The sequence below is a fragment of the Cryptomeria japonica genome, unplaced genomic scaffold, assembly GCF_030272615.1.
Source record: "Cryptomeria japonica unplaced genomic scaffold, Sugi_1.0 HiC_scaffold_296, whole genome shotgun sequence".
NCBI lineage: Eukaryota > Viridiplantae > Streptophyta > Pinopsida > Cupressales > Cupressaceae > Cryptomeria > Cryptomeria japonica.
This window is the reverse complement of record NW_026729118.1, coordinates 10,001-32,500: the sequence shown is the minus strand read 5'-3', so window position 1 is coordinate 32,500 and position 22,500 is coordinate 10,001. Positions and strand designations below refer to the sequence as shown.

General features: G+C 60.7%; 2 non-coding genes across 2 annotated transcripts; both read right to left on the bottom strand.

The window, feature by feature from the left end:
* Positions 1-2,106: 2,106 nt before the first annotated feature.
* Positions 2,107-2,225, bottom strand: LOC131870138 (5S ribosomal RNA). The gene has a single exon (XR_009368478.1). It is a non-coding gene; the product is annotated as a 5S ribosomal RNA (ribosomal RNA).
* A 7,817-nt stretch (positions 2,226-10,042) lies between these two features.
* Positions 10,043-10,161, bottom strand: LOC131870167 (5S ribosomal RNA). Its single transcript, XR_009368506.1, has one exon. It is a non-coding gene; the product is annotated as a 5S ribosomal RNA (ribosomal RNA).
* Between the last annotated feature and the right edge of the window lie 12,339 nt (positions 10,162-22,500).

Below are 22,500 nucleotides of genomic sequence, written 5' to 3'. Positions count from 1 at the left end.
TGTGCTCCGAGGTGCCCACCACGGTGCGCAACGCCGGTGCGAACCCGGGAGCGCCCCGATGTGTGCTCCAAGGTGCGGCGTGCACGAAGTCGGACCCCGGTTTGCCCCGGGTGCGCACCTCGCGTGCACCTTGGTGCGCACACCTTGGCTGGGTTGCGCGGCCTGGTGGGCACCATGGTGCGCACCAAGGAGCGCTCCGAAGTGTGCTCCAAGGTGCGGCGTGCACGAAGTCGGAGCCCGGTTTGCCCCGGGTACGCACCTTCGCCGGGGTGGGCACCTCGGCTGGGTTGCGCGCCCTGGTGCGCACCAAGGAGCGCTCCGAAGTGTGCTCCAAGGTGCGGCGTGCACGAAGTCGGAGCCCGGTTTGCCCCGGGTGCGCACCTCGCGTGCACCTTCGGCGGGGTTGCGCGCCCTGGTGGGCACCATGGTGCGCACCAAGGAGCGCTCCGAAGTGTGCTCCAAGGTGCGGCGTGCACGAAGTCGGAGCCCGGTTTGCCCCGGGTGCGCACCTCGCGTGCACCTTCGGCGGGGTTGCGCGCCCTGGTGGGCACCATGGTGCGCACCAAGGAGCGCTCCGAAGTGTGCTCCAAGGTGCGGCGTGCACGAAGTCGGAGCCCGGTTTGCCCCGGGTGCGCACCTCGCGTGCACCTTCGCCGCGGTGGGCACCATGGCGTGCACGAAGTCGGAGCCCGGTTTGCCCCGGGTGCGCACCTCGCGTGCACCTTCGCCGGGGTGGGCACCTCGGCTGGGTTGCGCGCCCTGGTGCGCACCAAGGAGCGCTCCGAAGTGTGCTCCAAGGTGCGGCGTGCACGAAGTCGGAGCCCGGTTTGCCCCGGGTGCGCACCTCGCGTGCACCTTCGCCAGGGTGGGCACCTCGGTGCGCACACCTTCTCAATGTTTTCTTGCCTTTTCTGGAAATTGGTGAAGGCAGCGCATCAAAGGTGCGCACCTCGGTGTGCTCCGAGGTGCGAACCCGAGAGCGCTCCGAGGTGCCCACGAAGTCGAAAGTCGGGTTAATTGCATTGTTTTCCCCGGGTGCGCTCCGAGGTGCGCAACATCGGCGCGCACCAAGGAGGGCTCCGAAGTGTGCTCCAAGGTGCGCACGATGGCGTGCACCTCTGGTGCGCACGATTCGGAGCTCGGTTTGACCGGGGTGCGCACACCTTGGCTGGGTTGCGCACCTTTTGTGCGCTCCAAGGTGCGCACGAAGTCGGAGCTCGGTTTGCCCCGGGTGCGCACCTTCGCCAGGGTGCGCACCTTGATGCGCACGCCTTGGCTGGGCTGCGCACCTTGGTGGGCGCCATGGTGCGCACCTTTCGTGCGCTCCAAGGTGCGCACGAAGTCGGAGCTCGGTTTGCCCCGGGTGCGCACCTTGGTGGGCGCCATGGTGCACTCCGAGGTGCCCAAGATTGGTGCGCACCAAGGAGCGCTCCGAAGTGCGCTCCAAGGTGCGCGCGAAGTCGAAAGTTGGGTTAATTGTCCGGTTTGCCTCGGGTGCGCACCTTGCGTGCACCTTCGCCAGGGTGGGCGCCTTGGTGCGCACACCTTGGCTGGGCTGCGCACACCTTGGCACCCGCGTTTCCTTCATTTTAAATTTTTTTTTTTTACAATCTCTCAAGTGGGAAATTCTATAATCTCAACTTTTTTTGCCTTTTCAGGAAACTTTTGAATGGAGCGCATCATTGGTGCGCTCCGAAGTGTGCTCCAAAGCTCTCTCCAGCTGCGTGCACCTGCCCCGGCCGCGCACCCGGCCCCGCCCAGCTTCGCTCACCTGTCCCGGGCGTCTGGTGCGGAACCTTAGAGTAAGAAACATCACCGTGCACCTTGGCCAACGTGCGCGACTCGACCGAGCGCGCACTGGCCGAGGTGCACACCGATTTCACCTGGGTGCGCGCGCAGCACCTCGGGCGCACCGGGGTGCGCGCACAACGCCCGGGTTGCACCGTGGCCTGTGTGCTCGGGGCGCCTCGGGTGCGCGCTCGGTGTCGCCCCCGCGCGCGCGGTAGTGCGGGCAGCGCACCCCGGCCCGGCCCGGCCCCGACGAGAACGCAAACGGGCAAAAGGTTTATTCAAATAGCATTGCGATGCCCGGCGAAAAACTAAAAAAGGGTGCAACACCGGGACTTCCCGGGAGGTCACCCATCCCAGTACTACTCCGGCCCAAGCGCGCTTAACTGCGGAGTTCTGATGGGATCCGGTGCACTAACGCTGGTATGATCGCACCCGTTATGAGCTTGTCGCAGTGTGTACTTAGCAAACCGCGACCCACGTGCGAATCCACCCCGGCCACCCACCCCCGTCGAGGTGCACACCCTCCCTCGCGAAGTGCGCCCCGTTCGCCAAGTGTGAGCCCTGCCCGGGTGCGCGCACCTTGCTAGGGCGTCGGGTGTGCACCCGGCCCGGCCTACGTGCGTGCACCTGTAGGGGGCGTCGTGTGCGTGCAGTGTCCCGTCTGCAACGCGGTGCCCACACACCACCTCGGGCGCAACGACCTGCGCTCACATGTGGGCCGAGTGCACCTTGGTGCATGTTCGGGGCGCCTCGGGTGCACGCTCGATCTTGCCCCGGTGCACCAAGGCGCTCGGTTTGCCCCGGGTGCGCACTTGGTGCAAGGTGGGCACCCAAAATAGGGATCAAGCACCAAAACACAAGTTTCGGGATGCAAAATGGGACCCAAGGACCACAAATGCGTTCCAAGACCCATGATGGGTCCACGAGAACAAAAATGTGTTCCGAGACTTAATAAACAAATATTGGGTTTTAGGAGAAGAAACATGCTCTGATGCCCAAAACGAGAATCGACCCCGAAAAGGCCACAGGCCAAAAGTGGGATGCGAGACAAAAAAAAATGGGACCCGAGGACCAAAATTGGGTTCCCAGGTCGAAGACAGGGCAACCGGACAAGAAACGACCTCTAAGGCTCGAAATGAGTCCCGACGACTAAAACTTGACAAGAAGCACCCATCAGGCACCCAACTCGACACCCATGGGATGCCGACCCACCCGGGCTTCCACCTAGCACACCTTGGCACCCACCCACCCTCGCACCCAACCTCGCACCCAACTTAGCACCTTTGAACCCACATTGGCACTCACCCTGACCCTGGCACCTTGGAACCCACATTGGCACTCACCTTGACCCTGGCACCCACCTTTGCACTCACCTTGGGACCCACCCTGGCTCCCACCTCGGCACCCACCCAGACACCCACCTTGGTTCCTTGGCACCCACCTTGGATCCTTGGCACCCACCCCGACACCCACCTTGGCACGCAACTTGGCTACTTGCCACCCACCTTGGCTCCTTGACGCCCACCCCGACAACCACCCCGTGACCTACCCTGGCTAGGGTTGGTGCACACCCACCCTGGTGCCCACCTTGGCACCCACCCTATGACCCACCTTGGCACGCACCTTAGTACCCACCCCGTTACCCACCCTAGGACCCACCCCGTGACCCACCTTGGCCAGGGTGGGTGCCTTGGTGCGCACAACTTGCCTGGGCTGCACACCAGGGCGGGCTCAAGATGGCACCCGCGTTCCGTTTTTTTCACTATCTTTCAAAACGGAAATTTTAAAATCTCATTTTTTTCTTTTTTTTGCCTTTTCTGGAAATTAGTGAAGGCAGCGCATCAAAGGTGCGCAATGCTGGTGCGAACCCGGGAGCGCTCCGATGTGTGCTCCAAGGTGCGGCGTGCACGAAGTCCGAGCCCGGTTTGCCCCGGGTGCGCACCTCGCGTGCACCTTCGCCGGGGTGAGCACCTTGGCTGGGTTGCGCGCCCTGGTGCGTACCAAGGAGCGCTCTGAAGTGTGCTCCAAGGTGCGGCGTGCACGAAGTCGGAGCCCGGTTTGCCCCGGGTGTGCACCTCGGGTGCGCACCTCGCGTGCACCTTCGCTGCGGTGGGCACCTTGGCTGGGTTGCGCGCCTTGGTGGGCACCATGCAGTGCACGAAGTCGGAGCCCGGTTTGCCCCGGGCGCGCACCTCCGCCAGGGTGGGCACCTTGGTGCGCACAACTTGCCTGGGCTGCGCATCAGGAAGGGCTCAAGATGGCACCCGCGTTCCGTTTTTTTCACTATCTTTCAGAACGGAAATTTTAAAATATCGTTTTTTTTTGCCTTTTCTGGAAATTAGTGAAGGCAGCGCATCAAAGGTGCGCAACGCTGGTGCGAACCTGGGAGCGCTCCGATGTGTGCTCCAAGGTGCGGCGTGCACGAAGTCGGAGCCCGGTTTGCCTCGGGTGCGCCCCGGTGGGCACCATGGTGCGCACCAAGGAGCGCTCCGAAGTGTGCTCCAAGGTGCGGCCTGCACGAAGTCGGAGCCCGGTTTGCCCCGGGTGTGCACCTCGGGTGGGCACCTTGGTGCGCATGCCTTGCCTGGGCTGCGCACCAGGGCGGGCTCAAGATGGCACCCGCGTTCCTTTTTTTTCACTATCTTTCAAAACGGAAATTTTAAAATCTCATTTTTTTTTGCCTTTTTCTGGAAATTAGTGAAGGCAGCGCATCAAAGGTGCGCACCTCGCTGCCCACCACGGTGCGCAACGCCGGTGGGCACCCGGGAGTGCTTCGAAGTGTGCTCCAAGGTGCTGCGTGCACGTTGTCGGAGCCCGGTTTGCCCCGGGTGCGCACCTCGCGTGCACCTTCGTCGGGGTGGGCACCTTGGCTTGGTTTGCCCCGGCTGCGCTCCGAAGCGGGGTTATTGGAGCGCCGCCTCTTTTTTTGTCGGAGCGTTTGGTGGGGTTTCTCGCATTGGCTCTTCCGAGGCCCGGTTGCCACCCTGGCGCGCACGAAGTCGGAAGTAGGGTTAATTGCCCGGGTGCGCACCTTTGCCAGGGTGGCACCTTACCTGGGCTGCGCACCAGGGCGGGCTCAAGATGGCACGCGCGTTCCGTTTTTTTCACTATCTTTCAAAACGGAAATTTTAAAATCTCCTTTTTTTTTTGCCTTTTCTGGAAATTAGTGAAGGCAGCGCATCAAAGGTGCGCACCTCGCTGCCCACCTTGGTGTGCTCTGAGGTGCGCACCCGGGAGCGCTACGAAGTGTGCTCCAAGGTGCGGCGTGCACGTTGTCGGAGCCCGGTTTGCCCCGGGTGCGCACCTCGCCTGCACCTTGGCCGGGGTGGGCACCTTGGCTGGGTTTGCCCAGGGTGCGCTCCGAAGCGGGGTTACTGGAGCGCCCCCTCTTTTTTTGTCAGAGAGTTTGGTGGGGTTTCTCGCATTGGCTCTTCCCAGGCCCGGTTGTTGGGTGCGCTCCCACCCTGGCGCGCGCGAAGTTGGAAGTTGGGTTAATTGCCCGGGCGCGCACCTTCGCCAGGGTGGGCACCTTGGTGCGCAAACCTTGGCTGGGCTGCGCACCAGGGCGGGCTCAAGATGGCACCAGCATTCCCTTTTTCTCACTATCTTTCAAAACGGAAATTTTAAAATCTCGTTTTTTTTTTGCCTTTTATGGAAATTAGTGAAGGCATCGCATCAAAGGTGCGCACCTCGCTGCCCACCTTGGTGTGCTCCGAGGTGCCCACCACGGTGCGCAACGCCGGTGCGAACCCGGGAGCGCCCCGATGTGTGCTCCAAGGTGCGGCGTGCACGAAGTCGGACCCCGGTTTGCCCCGGGTGCGCACCTCGCGTGCACCTTGGTGCGCACACCTTGGCTGGGTTGCGCGGCCTGGTGGGCACCATGGTGCGCACCAAGGAGCGCTCCGAAGTGTGCTCCAAGGTGCGGCGTGCACGAAGTCGGAGCCCGGTTTGCCCCGGGTGCGCACCTTCGCCGCGGTGGGCACCATGGCGTGCACGAAGTCGGAGCCCGGTTTGCCCCGGGTGCGCACCTCGCGTGCACCTTCGCCGGGGTGGGCACCTCGGCTGGGTTGCGCGCCCTGGTGCGCACCAAGGAGCGCTCTGAAGTGTGCTCCAAGGTGCGGCGTGCACGAAGTCGGAGCCCGGTTTGCCCCGGGTGTGCACCTCGGGTGCGCACCTCGCGTGCACCTTCGCTGCGGTGGGCACCTTGGCTGGGTTGCGCGCCTTGGTGGGCACCATGCAGTGCACGAAGTCGGAGCCCGGATTGCCCCGGGCGCGCACCTCCGCCAGGGTGGGCACCTTGGTGCGCACAACTTGCCTGGGCTGCGCACCAGGAAGGGCTCAAGATGGCACCCGCGTTCCGTTTTTTTCACTATCTTTCAGAACGGAAATTTTAAAATCTCGTTTTTTTTTGCCTTTTCTTGAAATTAGTGAAGGCAGCGCATCAAAGGTGCGCAACGCTGGTGCGAACCTGGGAGCGCTCCGATGTGTGCTCCAAGGTGCGGCGTGCACGAAGTCGGACCCCGGTTTGCCCCGGGTGCGCACCTCGCGTGCACCTTGGTGCGCACACCTTGGCTGGGTTGCGCGCCCTGGTGGGCACCATGGTGCGCACCAAGGAGCGCTCCGAAGTGTGCTCCAAGGTGCGGCGTGCACGAAGTCGGAGCCCGGTTTGCCCCGGGTGCGCACCTCGCGTGCACCTTCGCCGCGGTGGGCACCATGGCGTGCACGAAGTCGGAGCCCGGTTTGCCCCGGGTGCGCACCTCGCGTGCACCTTCGCCGGGGTGGGCACCTTGGTGTGCAGACCTTGGCTGGGTTGCGCGCCCTGGTGGGCACCATGGTGCGCACCAAGGAGCGCTCCGAAGTGTGCTCCAAGGTGCGGCCTGCACGAAGTCGGAGCCCGGTTTGCCCCGGGTGTGCACCTCGGGTGGGCACCTTGGTGCGCATGCCTTGCCTGGGCTGCGCACCAGGGCGGGCTCAAGATGGCACCCGCGTTCCTTTTTTTTCACTATCTTTCAAAACGGAAATTTTAAAATCTCATTTTTTTTTGCCTTTTTCTGGAAATTAGTGAAGGCAGCGCATCAAAGGTGCGCACCTCGCTGCCCACCACGGTGCGCAACGCCGGTGGGCACCCGGGAGTGCTTCGAAGTGTGCTCCAAGGTGCTGCGTGCACGTTGTCGGAGCCCGGTTTGCCCCGGGTGCGCACCTCGCGTGCACCTTCGTCGGGGTGGGCACCTTGGCTGGGTTTGCCCCGGCTGCGCTCCGAAGCGGGGTTATTGGAGCGCCGCCTCTTTTTTTGTCGGAGCGTTTGGTGGGGTTTCTCGCATTGGCTCTTCCGAGGCCCGGTTGCCACCCTGGCGCGCACGAAGTCGGAAGTAGGGTTAATTGCCCGGGTGCGCACCTTTGCCAGGGTGGGCACCTTACCTGGGCTGCGCACCAGGGCGGGCTCAAGATGGCACGCGCGTTCCGTTTTTTTCACTATCTTTCAAAACGGAAATTTTAAAATCTCCTTTTTTTTTTGCCTTTTCTGGAAATTAGTGAAGGCAGCGCATCAAAGGTGCGCACCTCGCTGCCCACCTTGGTGTGCTCTGAGGTGCGCACCCGGGAGCGCTACGAAGTGTGCTCCAAGGTGCGGCGTGCACGTTGTCGGAGCCCGGTTTGCCCCGGGTGCGCACCTCGCCTGCACCTTGGCCGGGGTGGGCACCTTGGCTGGGTTTGCCCAGGGTGCGCTCCGAAGCGGGGTTACTGGAGCGCCCCCTCTTTTTTTGTCAGAGCGTTTGGTGGGGTTTCTCGCATTGGCTCTTCCCAGGCCCGGTTGTTGGGTGCGCTCCCACCCTGGCGCGCGCGAAGTTGGAAGTTGGATTAATTGCCCGGGCGCGCACCTTCGCCAGGGTGGGCACCTTGGTGCGCACACCTTGGCTGGGCTGCGCACCAGGGCGGGCTCAAGATGGCACCAGCATTCCCTTTTTCTCACTATCTTTCAAAACGGAAATTTTAAAATCTCGTTTTTTTTTTGCCTTTTATGGAAATTAGTGAAGGCATCGCATCAAAGGTGCGCACCTCGCTGCCCACCTTGGTGTGCTCCGAGGTGCCCACCACGGTGCGCAACGCCGGTGCGAACCCGGGAGCGCCCCGATGTGTGCTCCAAGGTGCGGCGTGCACGAAGTCGGACCCCGGTTTGCCCCGGGTGCGCACCTCGCGTGCACCTTGGTGCGCACACCTTGGCTGGGTTGCGCGGCCTGGTGGGCACCATGGTGCGCACCAAGGAGCGCTCCGAAGTGTGCTCCAAGGTGCGGCGTGCACGAAGTCGGAGCCCGGTTTGCCCCGGGTACGCACCTCGCGTGCACCTTCGCCGGGGTGGGCACCTCGGCTGGGTTGCGCGCCCTGGTGCGCACCAAGGAGCGCTCCGAAGTGTGCTCCAAGGTGCGGCGTGCACGAAGTCGGAGCCCGGTTTGCCCCGGGTGCGCACCTTCGCCGCGGTGCGCACCATGGCGTGCACGAAGTCGGAGCCCGGTTTGCCCCGGGTGCGCACCTCGCGTGCACCTTCGGCGGGGTTGCGCGCCCTGGTGGGCACCATGGTGCGCACCAAGGAGCGCTCCGAAGTGTGCTCCAAGGTGCGGCGTGCACGAAGTCGGAGCCCGGTTTGCCCCGGGTGCGCACCTCGCGTGCACCTTCGGCGGGGTTGCGCGCCCTGGTGGGCACCATGGTGCGCACCAAGGAGCGCTCCGAAGTGTGCTCCAAGGTGCGGCGTGCACGAAGTCGGAGCCCGGTTTTCCCCGGGTGCGCACCTCGCGTGCACCTTCGCCGCGGTGGGCACCATGGCGTGCACGAAGTCGGAGCCCGGTTTGCCCCGGGTGCGCACCTCGCGTGCACCTTCGCCGGGGTGGGCACCTCGGCTGGGTTGCGCGCCCTGGTGCGCACCAAGGAGCGCTCCGAAGTGTGCTCCAAGGTGCGGCGTGCACGAAGTCGGAGCCCGGTTTGCCCCGGGTGCGCACCTCGCGTGCACCTTCGCCAAGGTGGGCACCTCGGTGCGCACACCTTCTCAATGTTTTCTTGCCTTTTCTGGAAATTGGTGAAGGCAGCGCATCAAAGGTGCGCACCTCGGTGTGCTCCGAGGTGCGAACCCGAGAGCGCTCCGAGGTGCCCACGAAGTCGAAAGTCGGGTTAATTGCATTGTTTTCCCCGGGTGCGCTCCGAGGTGCGCAACATCGGCGCGCACCAAGGAGGGCTCCGAAGTGTGCTCCAAGGTGCGCACGATGGCGTGCACCTCTGGTGCGCACGATTCGGAGCTCGGTTTGACCGGGGTGCGCACACCTTGGCTGGGTTGCGCACCTTTTGTGCGCTCCAAGGTGCGCACGAAGTCGGAGCTCGGTTTGCCCCGGGTGCGCACCTTCGCCAGGGTGCGCACCTTGATGCGCACGCCTTGGCTGGGCTGCGCACCTTGGTGGGCGCCATGGTGCGCACCTTTCGTGCGCTCCAAGGTGCGCACGAAGTCGGAGCTCGGTTTGCCCCGGGTGCGCACCTTGGTGGGCGCCATGGTGCACTCCGAGGTGCCCAAGATTGGTGCGCACCAAGGAGCGCTCCGAAGTGCGCTCCAAGGTGCGCGCGAAGTCGAAAGTTGGGTTAATTGTCCGGTTTGCCTCGGGTGCGCACCTTGCGTGCACCTTCGCCAGGGTGGGCGCCTTGGTGCGCACACCTTGGCTGGGCTGCGCACACCTTGGCACCCGCGTTTCCTTCATTTTAAATTTTTTTTTTTTACAATCTCTCAAGTGGGAAATTCTATAATCTCAACTTTTTTTGCCTTTTCAGGAAACTTTTGAATGGAGCGCATCATTGGTGCGCTCCGAAGTGTGCTCCAAAGCTCTCTCCAGCTGCGTGCACCTACCCCGGCCGCGCACCCGGCCCCGCCCAGCTTCGCTCACCTGTCCCGGGCGTCTGGTGCGGAACCTTAGAGTAAGAAACATCACCGTGCACCTTGGCCAACGTGCGCGACTCGACCGAGCGCGCACTGGCCGAGGTGCACACCGATTTCACCTGGGTGCGCGCGCAGCACCTCGGGCGCACCGGGGTGCGCGCACAACGCCCGGGTTGCACCGTGGCCTGTGTGCTCGGGGTGCCTCGGGTGCGCGCTCGGTGTCGCCCCCGCGCGCGCGGTAGTGCGGGCAGCGCACCCCGGCCCGGCCCGGCCCCGACGAGAACGCAAACGGGCAAAAGGTTTATTCAAATAGCATTGCGACGCCCGGCGAAAAACTAAAAAAGGGTGCAACACCGGGACTTCCCGGGAGGTCACCCATCCCAGTACTACTCCGGCCCAAGCGCGCTTAACTGCGGAGTTCTGATGGGATCCGGTGCACTAATGCTGGTATGATCGCACCCGTTATGAGCTTGTCGCAGTGTGTACTTAGCAAACCGCGACCCACGTGCGAATCCACCCCGGCCACCCACCCCCGTCGAGGTGCACACCCTCCCTCGCGAAGTGCGCCCCGTTCGCCAAGTGTGAGCCCTGCCCGGGTGCGCGCACCTTGCTAGGGCGTCGGGTGTGCACCCGGCCCGGCCTACGTGCGTGCACCTGGAGGGGGCGTCGTGTGCGTGCAGTGTCCCGTCTGCAACGCGGTGCCCACACACCACCTCGGGCGCAACGACCTGCGCTCACATGTGGGCCGAGTGCACCTTGGTGCATGTTCGGGGCGCCTCGGGTGCACGCTCGATCTTGCCCCGGTGCACCAAGGCGCTCGGTTTGCCCCGGGTGCGCACTTGGTGCAAGGTGGGCACCCAAAATAGGGATCAAGCACCAAAACACAAGTTTCGGGATGCAAAATGGGACCCAAGGACCACAAATGCGTTCCAAGACCCATGATGGGTCCACGAGAACAAAAATGTGTTCCGAGACTTAATAAACAAATATTGGGTTTTAGGAGAAGAAACATGCTCTGATGCCCAAAACGAGAATCGACCCCGAAAAGGCCACAGGCCAAAAGTGGGATGCGAGACAAAAAAAAATGGGACCCGAGGACCAAAATTGGGTTCCCAGGTCGAAGACAGGGCAACCGGACAAGAAACGACCTCTAAGGCTCGAAATGAGTCCCGACGACTAAAACTTGACAAGAAGCACCCATCAGGCACCCAACTCGACACCCATGGGATGCCGACCCACCCGGGCTTCCACCTAGCACACCTTGGCACCCACCCACCCTCGCACCCAACCTCGCACCCAACTTAGCACCTTTGAACCCACATTGGCACTCACCCTGACCCTGGCACCTTGGAACCCACATTGGCACTCACCTTGACCCTGGCACCCACCTTTGCACTCACCTTGGGACCCACCCTGGCTCCCACCTCGGCACCCACCCAGACACCCACCTTGGTTCCTTGGCACCCACCTTGGATCCTTGGCACCCACCCCGACACCCACCTTGGCACGCAACTTGGCTACTTGCCACCCACCTTGGCTCCTTGACGCCCACCCCGACAACCACCCCGTGACCTACCCTGGCTAGGGTTGGTGCACACCCACCCTGGTGCCCACCTTGGCACCCACCCTATGACCCACCTTGGCACGCACCTTAGTACCCACCCCGTTACCCACCCTAGGACCCACCCCGTGACCCACCTTGGCCAGGGTGGGTGCACCCACCCTGGTGCCCACCTTGGCACCCACCCATCCTAGCACCCAGCCTGTGACCGGGCTTGGAACCCAACCTTGCACCCGCACCCGTCTTGGCCAGTGTGGGTGCGCACCCATCCTGGCACCCACGTTGTGACACACCCTTTAACCCACGCACCCTAGCACCCACGTTGGCACCCACCTTGGAACCCAACCTAGCAACTTGGCACCCACCCCGTGACCCACCTTGGCATCCACCATAGCAGTCGCCGACTTGGCACCCACCTCGGCACCCACCTTGACACTTGTGGACCCACCTTGCCACTCACCCTAGCATCGACCCATCCTAGCACCCACCCTGGCACCTTTGCACCCTAGCACTCACCCATCCTAGCACCTAACCTGTGACCCACCTTGACACTCACCCTCGCACCCACCTTGGAACCCAACCTAGCACCCACCCACCCTGACACCAACCCTAGCACCTACCCACCCTTGCACCCACCCTGTGACCCATCTTGGCACCCACCCATCCTACCACTCAACCTATCACCCACCTTCTCACCCACCTTGGCATCCACCTTAGCACCCACCCACACTGGCACCTTGGCACCCACCTCGGGCAAGGTGGGTGCACACCCACCCTGGCACCCAATTTAGAACCCACCGAGCATGTTACCCACCTTGGCACCCACATTGCAGCCCACCCTAGTACCCACCCTATGACCCACATTGGCATCCACACCCTAGCACCCAGGCACCTCGACACCCGCCTTGACACCCACCCTAGCACTGAACCTGTGACCCACCTTGGAACTCACCCTAGAACCCACCCACCCTGTGAACCACCTTGGCATCCACCTTAGCACCCACCCACCTTGGCACCCACTCTAGCACTCACCCATCCTAACACCCAACTTGTTACCCACCTTGGCACCCGCCCTCGCGTCCACCTTGAAACCCACCCTAGCACCCACCCACGCAGGAGCCCACCTTGGCACCCAACCTAACACCCACGCATCCTGGCACCCAACTTGTGACCCACCTTGGAACCCACCCTAGTACCCACCTTTGAACCCACTATATCACCAACCCACCTTGGCACCCACCCTATGACCCTCTTTGGAATCCACCCTAGCACGCACCCACCCTGGCACCCACCATGGAGCGCACCCTAGCACCCACCCACCTCGGCACGCACCTCAACACCCACCTTGGTGTGCGCACTGCGCCAACCTCTCAAAGACCCTATGTGGTGCGCTCCAAAGTGTACACCTTTGGTGCGCTCCAAGGTGCGCACCTTTGGTGCACACCGAGGTGCACACCAAAGTGTGCACCGAGGTGAGCACCAAAGTGCACTCCAGGGTGCACACCAAGGCGTGCACCTTTGGTGCGGTCAATGCAAACGAATTCGGAAGTTGGGGTCGATGTCCTAATCGCTGCTGCAGACTACACGTATGAGAATCGGACAAATAGCTTTATATAGGGGAGGTGTTGCGTTTGATGGGTCGACTCCCCTGGTTGTGTGCACTGCACCAACTTCAAAGACCCTGTCTTGTTTAAGAAGTCAAAAGTTGGGGTGGATGTCCTAATCATTGCTGCAGTCTACGCATGTATGAGAATCAGACAAATAGCTTATATAGGGGAGGTGTTGCATTCGGTGGGTTGACTCCCCTGGTTGTGCGCACTGCGCCAACCTCAAAGACCCCGCATAGCAGAAGAAGTCGGAAGTCGGATTTTGGTGAGCACCAAGGCGTGCACCTTTGGTGCGGTCAACGCAGACGAATTCAGAAGTTGGGGTGGATGTCCTAATCGTTGTTGCAGGCTACACATGTATGAGAATCAGACAAATAGCTTATATAGGGGAGGTGTTGGGTTTGATGGGTCAACTCCCTTGGTTGTGCGCATTACGCCAACCTCAAAGACCTTGTTTTCGTTAAGAAGTCAAAAGTTGGGGTCAATGTCCTAATGGCTCCTGCAGGCTACACATGTATGAGAATCGGACAAATAGCTTATATAGGGGAGGTGTTGGGTTTGATGGGTCGACTCCCCTGGTTGTGCGCATTACGTCAACCTCAAAGACCTTGTTTTCGTTAAGAAGTCAAAAGTTGGGGTCGATGTCCTAATTGCTCCTGTAGACTACACATGTATGAGAATCAGACAAATAGCTTATATAGGGGAGGTGTTGGGTTTGATGGGTTGACTCCCCTAGTTGTTCGCATTACACCAACCTCAAAGACCTTGTTTTCGTTTAGAAGCCGAAAGTTGGGGTCGATGTCCTAATTGCTCCTGCAGGCTACGCATGTATGAGAATCAGACAAATAGCTTATATAGGGGAGGTGTTGGGTTTGATGGGTCGACTCCCCTGGTTGTGCGCATTGCGCCAACCTCAAAGACCCTGCATTGCGGATGAAGTCGAAAGTCAGAGTTTGGTGTGCTACAAGGTGTGGTCGAAGGTGCTCACCTAGGTGTGCACCTTTGGAGCACAGGAAAAGTGCCCTCCAAAAGTGCGCACCTTTGGAGTGCACAAAAGTGCCCTCCAAAAGTGCGCACCTTTGGAGCGCAGAAAAGTGCCCTCCAAAAAGTGCCCTCCAAAAGTGCGCACCTTTGGAGCGCAGAAAAGTGCCCTCCAAAAAGTGCCCTCCAAAAGTGCGCACCTTTGGAGCGCAGAAAAGTGCCCTCCAAAAAGTGCCCTCCAAAAGTGCGCACCTTTGGAGCGCAGAAAAGTGCCCTCCAAAAAGTGCCCTCCAAAAGTGCGCACCTTTGGAGCGCAGAAAAGTGCCCTCCAAAAAGTGCCCTCCAAAAGTGCGCACCTTTGGAGCGCAGAAAAGTGCCCTCCAAAAAGTGCCCTCCAAAAGTGCGCACCTTTGGAGCGCAGAAAAGTGCCCTCCAAAAAGTGCCCTCCAAAAGTGCGCACCTTTGGAGCGCAGAAAAGTGCCCTCCAAAAAGTGCCCTCCAAAAGTGCGCACCTTTGGAGCGCAGAAAAGTGCCCTCCAAAAAGTGCCCTCCAAAAGTGCGCACCTTTGGAGCGCAGAAAAGTGCCCTCCAAAAAGTGCCCTCCAAAAGTGCGCACCTTTGGAGCGCAGAAAAGTGCCCTCCAAAAGTGCGCACTTTTGGTGCGCACCAAGGCGCTGGTTCGGTCGTTGCAGGCGAGTTCGGAAGTTGGGGTCGATGTCCTGAGCGGAGGTGCAAACTACACAGGTGTCGGAATCGGACAAATAGCTTATATAGGGGAGGTGTATGCTTCGATGGGTCGACTCCCCAGGTTGAGCGCACCGCGCCAACCTCAAAGACCCTACGGTATGGATGAAGTCGGAAGTTGGGTCCGATGACCGATTCGATTAGTAGGTATGCTCATGAGGTCGGAATTTGGGTCCGATGACCTGCCATGTGCAGGAAGGCGAATGTTGACACTGTGCGTTGCAAGGTGCACACCAAGGCGCTGGTGCGGTCTTTTTAGTCGAGTTCGGAAGTTGGGGTCGATGTCCTGATCGGAGGTGCAAGCTACACAGGTGTGGGAATCGGACAAATAGCTTATATAGGGGAGGTGTATGCTTCGTTGGGTCGACTCCCCGGGTTGAGCGCACCGCGCCAACCTCAAAGACCCTACGGTATGGATGAAGTCGGAAGTTGGGTCCGATGACCGATTCGATATGTAGGCATACTCGCGAGGTCGGAATTTGGGTCCGATGACCTGCCACGTGCAGGAAGGCGAATGTTGGCACTGTGCGTTGCAAGGTGCGCACCAAGGCGCTGGTTCGGTCGTTGGAGGCGAGTTCGGAAGTTGGGGTCGATGTCTTGATCGGAGGTGCAAACTACACAGGTGTGGGAATCGGACAAATAGCTTATATAGGGGAGGTGTATGCTTCGTTGGGTCGACTCCCCGGGTTGAGCGCACCGCGCCAACCTCAAAGACCCTACGGTATGGATGAAGTCGGAAGTTGGGTCCGATGACCGATTCGATATGTAGGCATACTCGCGAGGTCGGAATTTGGGTCCGATGACCTGCCATGTGCAGGAAGGCGAATGTTGGGACTGTGCGTCGCAAGGTGCGCACCAAGGCGCTGGTGCCGTCGTTGCAGTCGAGTTCGGAAGTTGGGGTCGATGTCCTGGTCAGAGGTGCAAACTACACAGGTGTGGGAATCGGACAAATAGCTTATATAGGGGAGGTGTATGCTTCGATGGGTCGACTCCCTGGGTTGAGCGCACCGCGCCAACCTCAAAGACCCTACAGTATGGATGAAGTCGGAAGTTGGGTCCGATGACCGATTCGATACGTAGGCATATTGGCGAGGTCTGAATTTGTGTCCGATGACCTGCCATGCGCAGGAAGGCGGAATTTGGGTCCGATGACCGAGTTGATGGCGTGCCATGCGCAGAAAGGCGGAATTTGGGTCCGATGACCGAGTTGATGTTGATGGCCCGCCATGCACAGGAAGGCGGAATTTGGGTCCGATGACCGATTTGAAGGCGTGCCATACGCAAAAAGGCGGAGTTTGGGTCCGATGACCGAGTTGATATTGATGGCCCGCCATGCGCAGGAAGGCGGAATTTGGGTCCGATGACCTGACATACGCATGGAGTCCGACTCGGGGGCCGATGTTCGATTCGATGACTTGCATTGTGGGTAAAGTCGGAAGTTGTGGTCTTTGACCCGATTCGATGACCAGACTTCGGCTGCTTGAGAATCGGACAAATAACTTATATAGGGGAGGTAGTGTTCTCGAGCATCCTCCCCCCGTGCCCGTTTATGTCGATTGATGCTGGTGCTCGACTGGTTGGAGCGCTCGGATGCAAAAATCTTGCACCAGGATTTATCGATTGTGATGGACACGGCAAGTCTCCTGATTGCTATGCAGGAGCTCATCGTGAATCTCTATGCGGCCTTGGTATGGACTCGACCTGCGGAATGGTTCGGCAATGGTAGTCGCTCCAACACGTCCTTGCAATGGCCACAGAGGTGATTCGACTAGAGCTCCAGTCTAGCTTTTGGGTTGCTTGGCGGACTGGTATAGCCGCGATCGAGTTCCGGCCATGAACGTTTTAGATAGCTCTTGGGCTTTCTGGGACGGAAGTCGGAAGTTTGGGCTGTTGTCCGATTTGATGACCATTCTTCGGATGTGTGAGAATCGGACAAATAACTTATATAGGGGACTGTGTTGTCTCACGCAGCCCCCTCCGTGCCCCTCTATCTCGACCGATGTTGGTGCTTGAAAGGGTTGGGATCGCTCGGATTTATAAACGTGCACCACCATTTGTCGAGTGTGAGGGACGCGGCAGGTCTCCTAAATGCTATGCGGGCGCTCTCTGAGAATCTCTATCCGGCCTCGACACAGACTAGTCTTGCTGAATGGTTTGGCACTGGTAGTCGATCCAACACGTCGTTGTTGTGGCCGCCTAGGCGATTCGATTCGAGCCCCCGTCTAGCTTTTGGGTTGCTTGGCGGATTTTGCCCTATCCGCAAGTGAGCTCGGTCCCTAAACGTTCGAGAAACCCGATTGCTATGCGCCGACTCTCTTTCTTGCGAGCCTCCATCTAGCTTTTGGGTCTCTACGGAACGGAAGTCGGAATCTGGGACCGTTGTTTGATTCGACGAGGCAGACTACGGTTGTGCGAGAATCGGACAAATAACTTATATAGGGGAGGTGTTGACTGGAGCATTCTCCCCCGTGCCCCTCTAACTCGACCAATGCTGGCGCTCGAACGGTGGTAGCGCTCGGATTTTCATTGAGCGCCAGCATTGGTCGATTTAGAGGGGCATGCGAGATTCCCGAATGCTATGCGAGGGCTCTAACGGAAATGTCTATTGGTTTCGGTATGGATGCAATTGCGAGTGGTTCGGCAAAGGTAGTCGTTCCGATGCGTCCATGTCGTGGCCAAATCGATAATTCGATTTGAGCCCTCGTATAGCATTTGGGTCTCTCGATGTGATTCCGCATTCCAGTCCCTTTGGGCACTGCTTGAGCCGCATCCCAGGGGGTTCCCTTCCCAATAATCTGCCTCGCAACCCGATTGCTATGCGGTGAGGCTCCTCGGCCGCCTCGGAACTATCTGTGTATCAGACGCATCGCGGGATAAGGGGTTGGCAACGGTAGTCGCCCCAAGCGCGTCCGATGCTTGGACCATTCCGAGGCGGCCCTGAAGCCTCTTCCGTCTAGCCGTTGGGTCCTTCTCGCCGCATCCCTCGCCTCGCACCCCGATTGCTATGCGGTGAGGCTCCTCGGCCGCCTCGGAACTATCTGTGTATCGGACGCGTCGCGGGATAAGGGGTTGTCACTGGTAGTCGCCCCAAGCGCGTCCGATGCTTGGACCATTCCGAGGCGGCCCTGAAGCCTCTTCCGTCTAGCCGTTGGGTCCTTCTCGCCGCATCCCTCGCCTCGCACCCCGATTGCTATGCGGTGAGGCTCCTCGGCCGCCTCGGAACTATCTGTGTATCGGACGCGTCGCGGGATAAGGGGTTGTCATTGGTAGTCGCCCCAAGCGCGTCCGATGCTTGGACCATTCCGAGGCGGCCCTGAAGCCTCTTCCGTCTAGCCGTTGGGTCCTTCTCGCCGCATCCCTCGCCTCGCACCCCGATTGCTATGCGGTGAGGCTCCTCGGCCGCCTCGGAACTATCTGTGTATCGGACGCGTCGCGGGATAAGGGGTTGTCACTGGTAGTCGCCCCAAGCGCGTCCGATGCTTGGACCATTCCGAGGCGGCCCTGAAGCCTCTTCCGTCTAGCCGTTGGGTCCTTCTCGCCGCATCCCTCGCCTCGCACCCCGATTGCTATGCGGTGAGGCTCCTCGGCCGCCTCGGAACTATCTGTGTATCGGACGCGTCGCGGGATAAGGGGTTGTCACTGGTAGTCGCCCCAAGCGCGTTCGATGCTTGGACCATTCCGAGGCGGCCCTGAAGCCTCTTCCGTCTAGCCGTTGGGTCCTTCTCGCCGCATCCCTCGCCTCGCACCCCGATTGCTATGCGGTGAGGCTCCTCGGCCGCCTTGGAACTATCTGTGTATCGGACGCGTCGCGGGATAAGGGGTTGTCACTGGTAGTCGCCCCAAGCGCGTCCGATGCTTGGACCATTCCGAGGCGGACCCGAAGCCTCTTCCGTCTAGCCGTTGGGTCCTTCTCGCCGCATCCTTCGCCTCGCACCCCGATTGCTATGCGGTGAGGCTCCTCGGCCGCCTCGGAACTATCTGTGTATCGGACGCGTCGCGGGATAAGGGGTTGTCACTGGTAGTCGCCCCAAGCGCGTCCGATGCTTGGACCATTCCGAGGCGGACCCGAAGCCTCTTCCGTCTAGCCGTTGGGTCCTTCTCGCCGCATCCCTCGCCTCGCACCCCGATTGCTATGCGGTGAGGCTCCTCGGCCGCCTTGGAACTATCTGTGTATCGGACGCGTCGCGGGATAAGGGGTTGTCACTGGTAGTCGCCCCAAGCGCGTCCGATGCTTGGACCATTCCGAGGCGGACCCGAAGCCTCTTCCGTCTAGCCGTTGGGTCCTTCTCGCCGCATCCCTCGCCTCGCACCCCGATTGCTATGCGGTGAGGCTCCTCGGCCGCCTTGGAACTATCTGTGTATCGGACGCGTCGCGGGATAAGGGGTTGTCACTGGTAGTCGCCCCAAGCGCGTCCGATGCTTGGACCATTCCGAGGCGGACCCGAAGCCTCTTCCGTCTAGCCGTTGGGTCCTTCTCGCCGCATCCCTCGCCTCGCACCCCGATTGCTATGCGGTGAGGCTCCTCGGCCGCCTTGGAACTATCTGTGTATCGGACGCGTCGCGGGATAAGGGGTTGTCACTGGTAGTCGCCCCAAGCGCGTCCGATGCTTGGACCATTCCGAGGCGGCCCCGAAGCCTCTTCCGTCTAGCCGTTGGGTCCTTCTCGCCGCATCCCTCGCCTCGCACCCCGATTGCTATGCGGTGAGGCTCCTCGGCCGCCTTGGAACTATCTGTGTATCGGACGCGTCGCGGGATAAGGGGTTGTCACTGGTAGTCGCCCCAAGCGCGTCCGATGCTTGGACCATTCCGAGGCGGCCCCGAAGCCTCTTCCGTGTAGCCGTTGGGTCCTTCTCGCCGCATCCCTCGCCTCGCACCCCGATTGCTATGCGGTGAGGCTCCTCGGCCGCCTTGGAACTATCTGTGTATCGGACGCGTCGCGGGATAAGGGGTTGTCACTGGTAGTCGCCCCAAGCGCGTCCGATGCTTGGACCATTCCGAGGCGGACCTGAAGCCTCTTCCCTCTAGCCGTTGGGGCTTTCTCGCCGCATCCCTCGCCTCGCACCCTGATTGCTATGCTGTGAGGCTCCTCGGCCGCCTTGGAACTATCTGTGTATCGGACGCATCGCGGGATAAGGGGTTGGCAGTGGTAGTCGCCCCAAGCGCATCCGATGCTTGGACCATTCCGAGGCGGCCCTGCAGCCTCTTCCGTCTAGCCGTTGGGGCCATCTCGCCGCATCCCCCACCTCGCACCACGATTGCTATGCGGTGAGGCTCCTTGGCCGCCTCGGAACTATCTGTGTATCGGACGCATCGCGGGATAAGGGGTTGTCACTGGTAGTCGCCCCAAGCGCGTCCGATGCTTGGACTATTCCGAGGCGGCCCTGCAGCCTCTTCCGTCTAGCCGTTGGGGCCATCTCGCTGCATCCCCCACCTCCTCGGCCGCCTCGGAACTATCTGTGTATCGGACGCATCGCGGGATAAGGGGTTGGCAGTGGTAGTCGCCCCAAGCGCGTCCGATGCTTGGACTATTCCGAGGCAGCCCTGCAGCCTCTTCCGTCTAGCCTTTGGGGCCATCTCGCCGCATCCCTCGCCTCGCACCCCGATTGCTATGCGGTGAGGCTCCTCGGCCGCCTGGGAACTATCTTCGTATCGGACGCATCGCGGGATAAGGGGTTGTCACTGGTAGTCGCCCCAAGCGCGTCCGATGCTTGGACTATTCCGAGGCGGCCCTGTGGCCTCTTCCGTCTAGCCGTTGGGGCCATCTCGCCGCATCCCCCACCTCGCACCCCGATTGCTATGCGGTGAGGCTCTTCGGCCGCCTTGGAACTATCTTCGTATCGGACGCATCGCGGGATAAGGGGTTGTCACTGGTAGTGGCCCCAAGCGCGTCCGATGCTTGGACTATTCCGAGGCGGCCCTGCAGCCTCTTCCGTCTAGCCGTTGGGGCCATCTCGCCGCATCCCCCACCTCGCACCCCGATTGCTATGCGGTGAGGCTCCTCGGCCGCCTTGGAACTATCTTCGTATCGGACGCATCGCGGGATAAGGGGTTGTCACTGGTAGTCGCCCCAAGCGCGTCCGATGCTTGGACTATTCCGACGCGGCCCTGTGGCCTCTTCCGTCTAGCCGTTGGGGCCATCTCGCCGCATCCCCCACCTCGCACCCCGATTGCTATGCGGTGAGGCTCCTCGGCCGCCTTGGAACCATCTTCGTATCGGACGCATCGCGGGATAGGGGGCTGTCACTGGTAGTCGCCCCAAGCGTGTCCGATGCTTGGACCATTCCTAGGCGGCCCTGAAGCCTCTTCCGTCTAGCCGTTGGGGCCTTCCCGCCCCATCCCTCGCCTCGCACCCCCGATTGCTATGCGGTGAGGCTCCTCGGCCGCCTTGGAACCATCTGTGTATCGGACGCATCGCGGGATAAGGGGTTGGCACTGGCAGTCGCCCCAAGCGCGTCCGATGCTTGGACCATTCCGAGGTGGCCCTGAAGCCTCTTCCGTCTAGCCGTTGGGGCCTTCCCGCCCCATCCCTCGCCTCGCACCCCGATTGATATGCGGTGAGGCTCCTCGGCCGCCTTGGAACTATCTGTGTATCGGACGCATCGCGGGATAAGGGGTTGGCACTGGTAGTCGTCCCAATCGCATCCGATGCTTGGACCATTCCGAGGCGGCCCTGCAGCCTCTTCCGTTTAGCCGTCGGGGCCTTCCCGCCGCATCCCTCGCCTCGCATCCCGATTCCTATGCGGTGAGTCTTCTCGGCCGCCGCGGAACTATACCTGTTATTGCTACTGCATCCTTCGGCTGGTAACCTCCTCTGCCGCCTTGGAACGTTCTCTTTGTCGGACGCGTCGCGGGATAAGGGGTTGGCACTGGTAGTCGCCCCAAGCGCGCCCGATGCATAGACCGCTCCGAGTCGACCTTGCTTTCAGCCTCTCACATGCATAGACCTCTCTGAGTCGACCCTGCAGCCTCTCACGTTTAGCCTTTGGAATCTCGCCTCACAACATGATTGCTATCCTTGATGCATCCCTTGCCTCGAGCCCTGATTGCTTTCTTGGCTGCATCCCTCCTCTCCTCACAGCCCGGTTGTCATCACTGCTTCATCCGTCGCTTCATGCATTCTGGCTGCTGGGCCCTTCCCACCGCACACCTCGATTGCTATCTCTTCTGCATCACACACCCCGATTGCTATCTCTGCTACATCCCTCGGCTCTCACTTCTGCATCCTTCGCCTCACACCTCGATTGCTATCAATGCTGCATCCGTAACCTCACACCCCGATTGCTATGCGGGGAGGCTCCTTGGCCGCCTTGGAAATTTCTGTGTGTCGGACGCACCGCGGGATAAGGGGTTGGCACTGGTAGTCGCCCCAAGTGCGCCCGATTCTTAGACCGCTTCGAGGTGACCTCGTAGCCTCTTTCGTCCAGGCTTCCTGCCTTCAACGCCCTTTTTACACCTCGATTGCTATGCGCGGGCTCGTTGGCGTCTATCACCTCTCTGCGAAGAGTGGCACGATGATTGTTGGGGTAAATCGTAGCAGTCCGATCTCTGGCCTTGGGCCATTGTGAGGGCTGATCGATTTCCTGTGCGCATCTCGTGTTCGCCCAGTAACAGACTCGACGACTTGTAATCGGTCTTGTTCCCGATTGTTCCTGGAGGTAGTCTTCGGAACTCTTGGATTTGACCTGTCACTCGAACTGTCCTCTTCCGAGGATGCTTGTGTGTGTGTGCTTGTGCCATTTCCTTGGCGGTATTAACGAGATATTAAAGAGCGGAGTGAGCGCCTCGCCCAGCTATGTTTGGGGCTCTCACTCCCTTACCCGGTGTGCGACCGCTTTGCACGTAGGTTGCGGAGCATCGCGACTCTTTCGATGTTTGGCGGTTGTCTTCCGGTGATGCGTTGGTCCCGA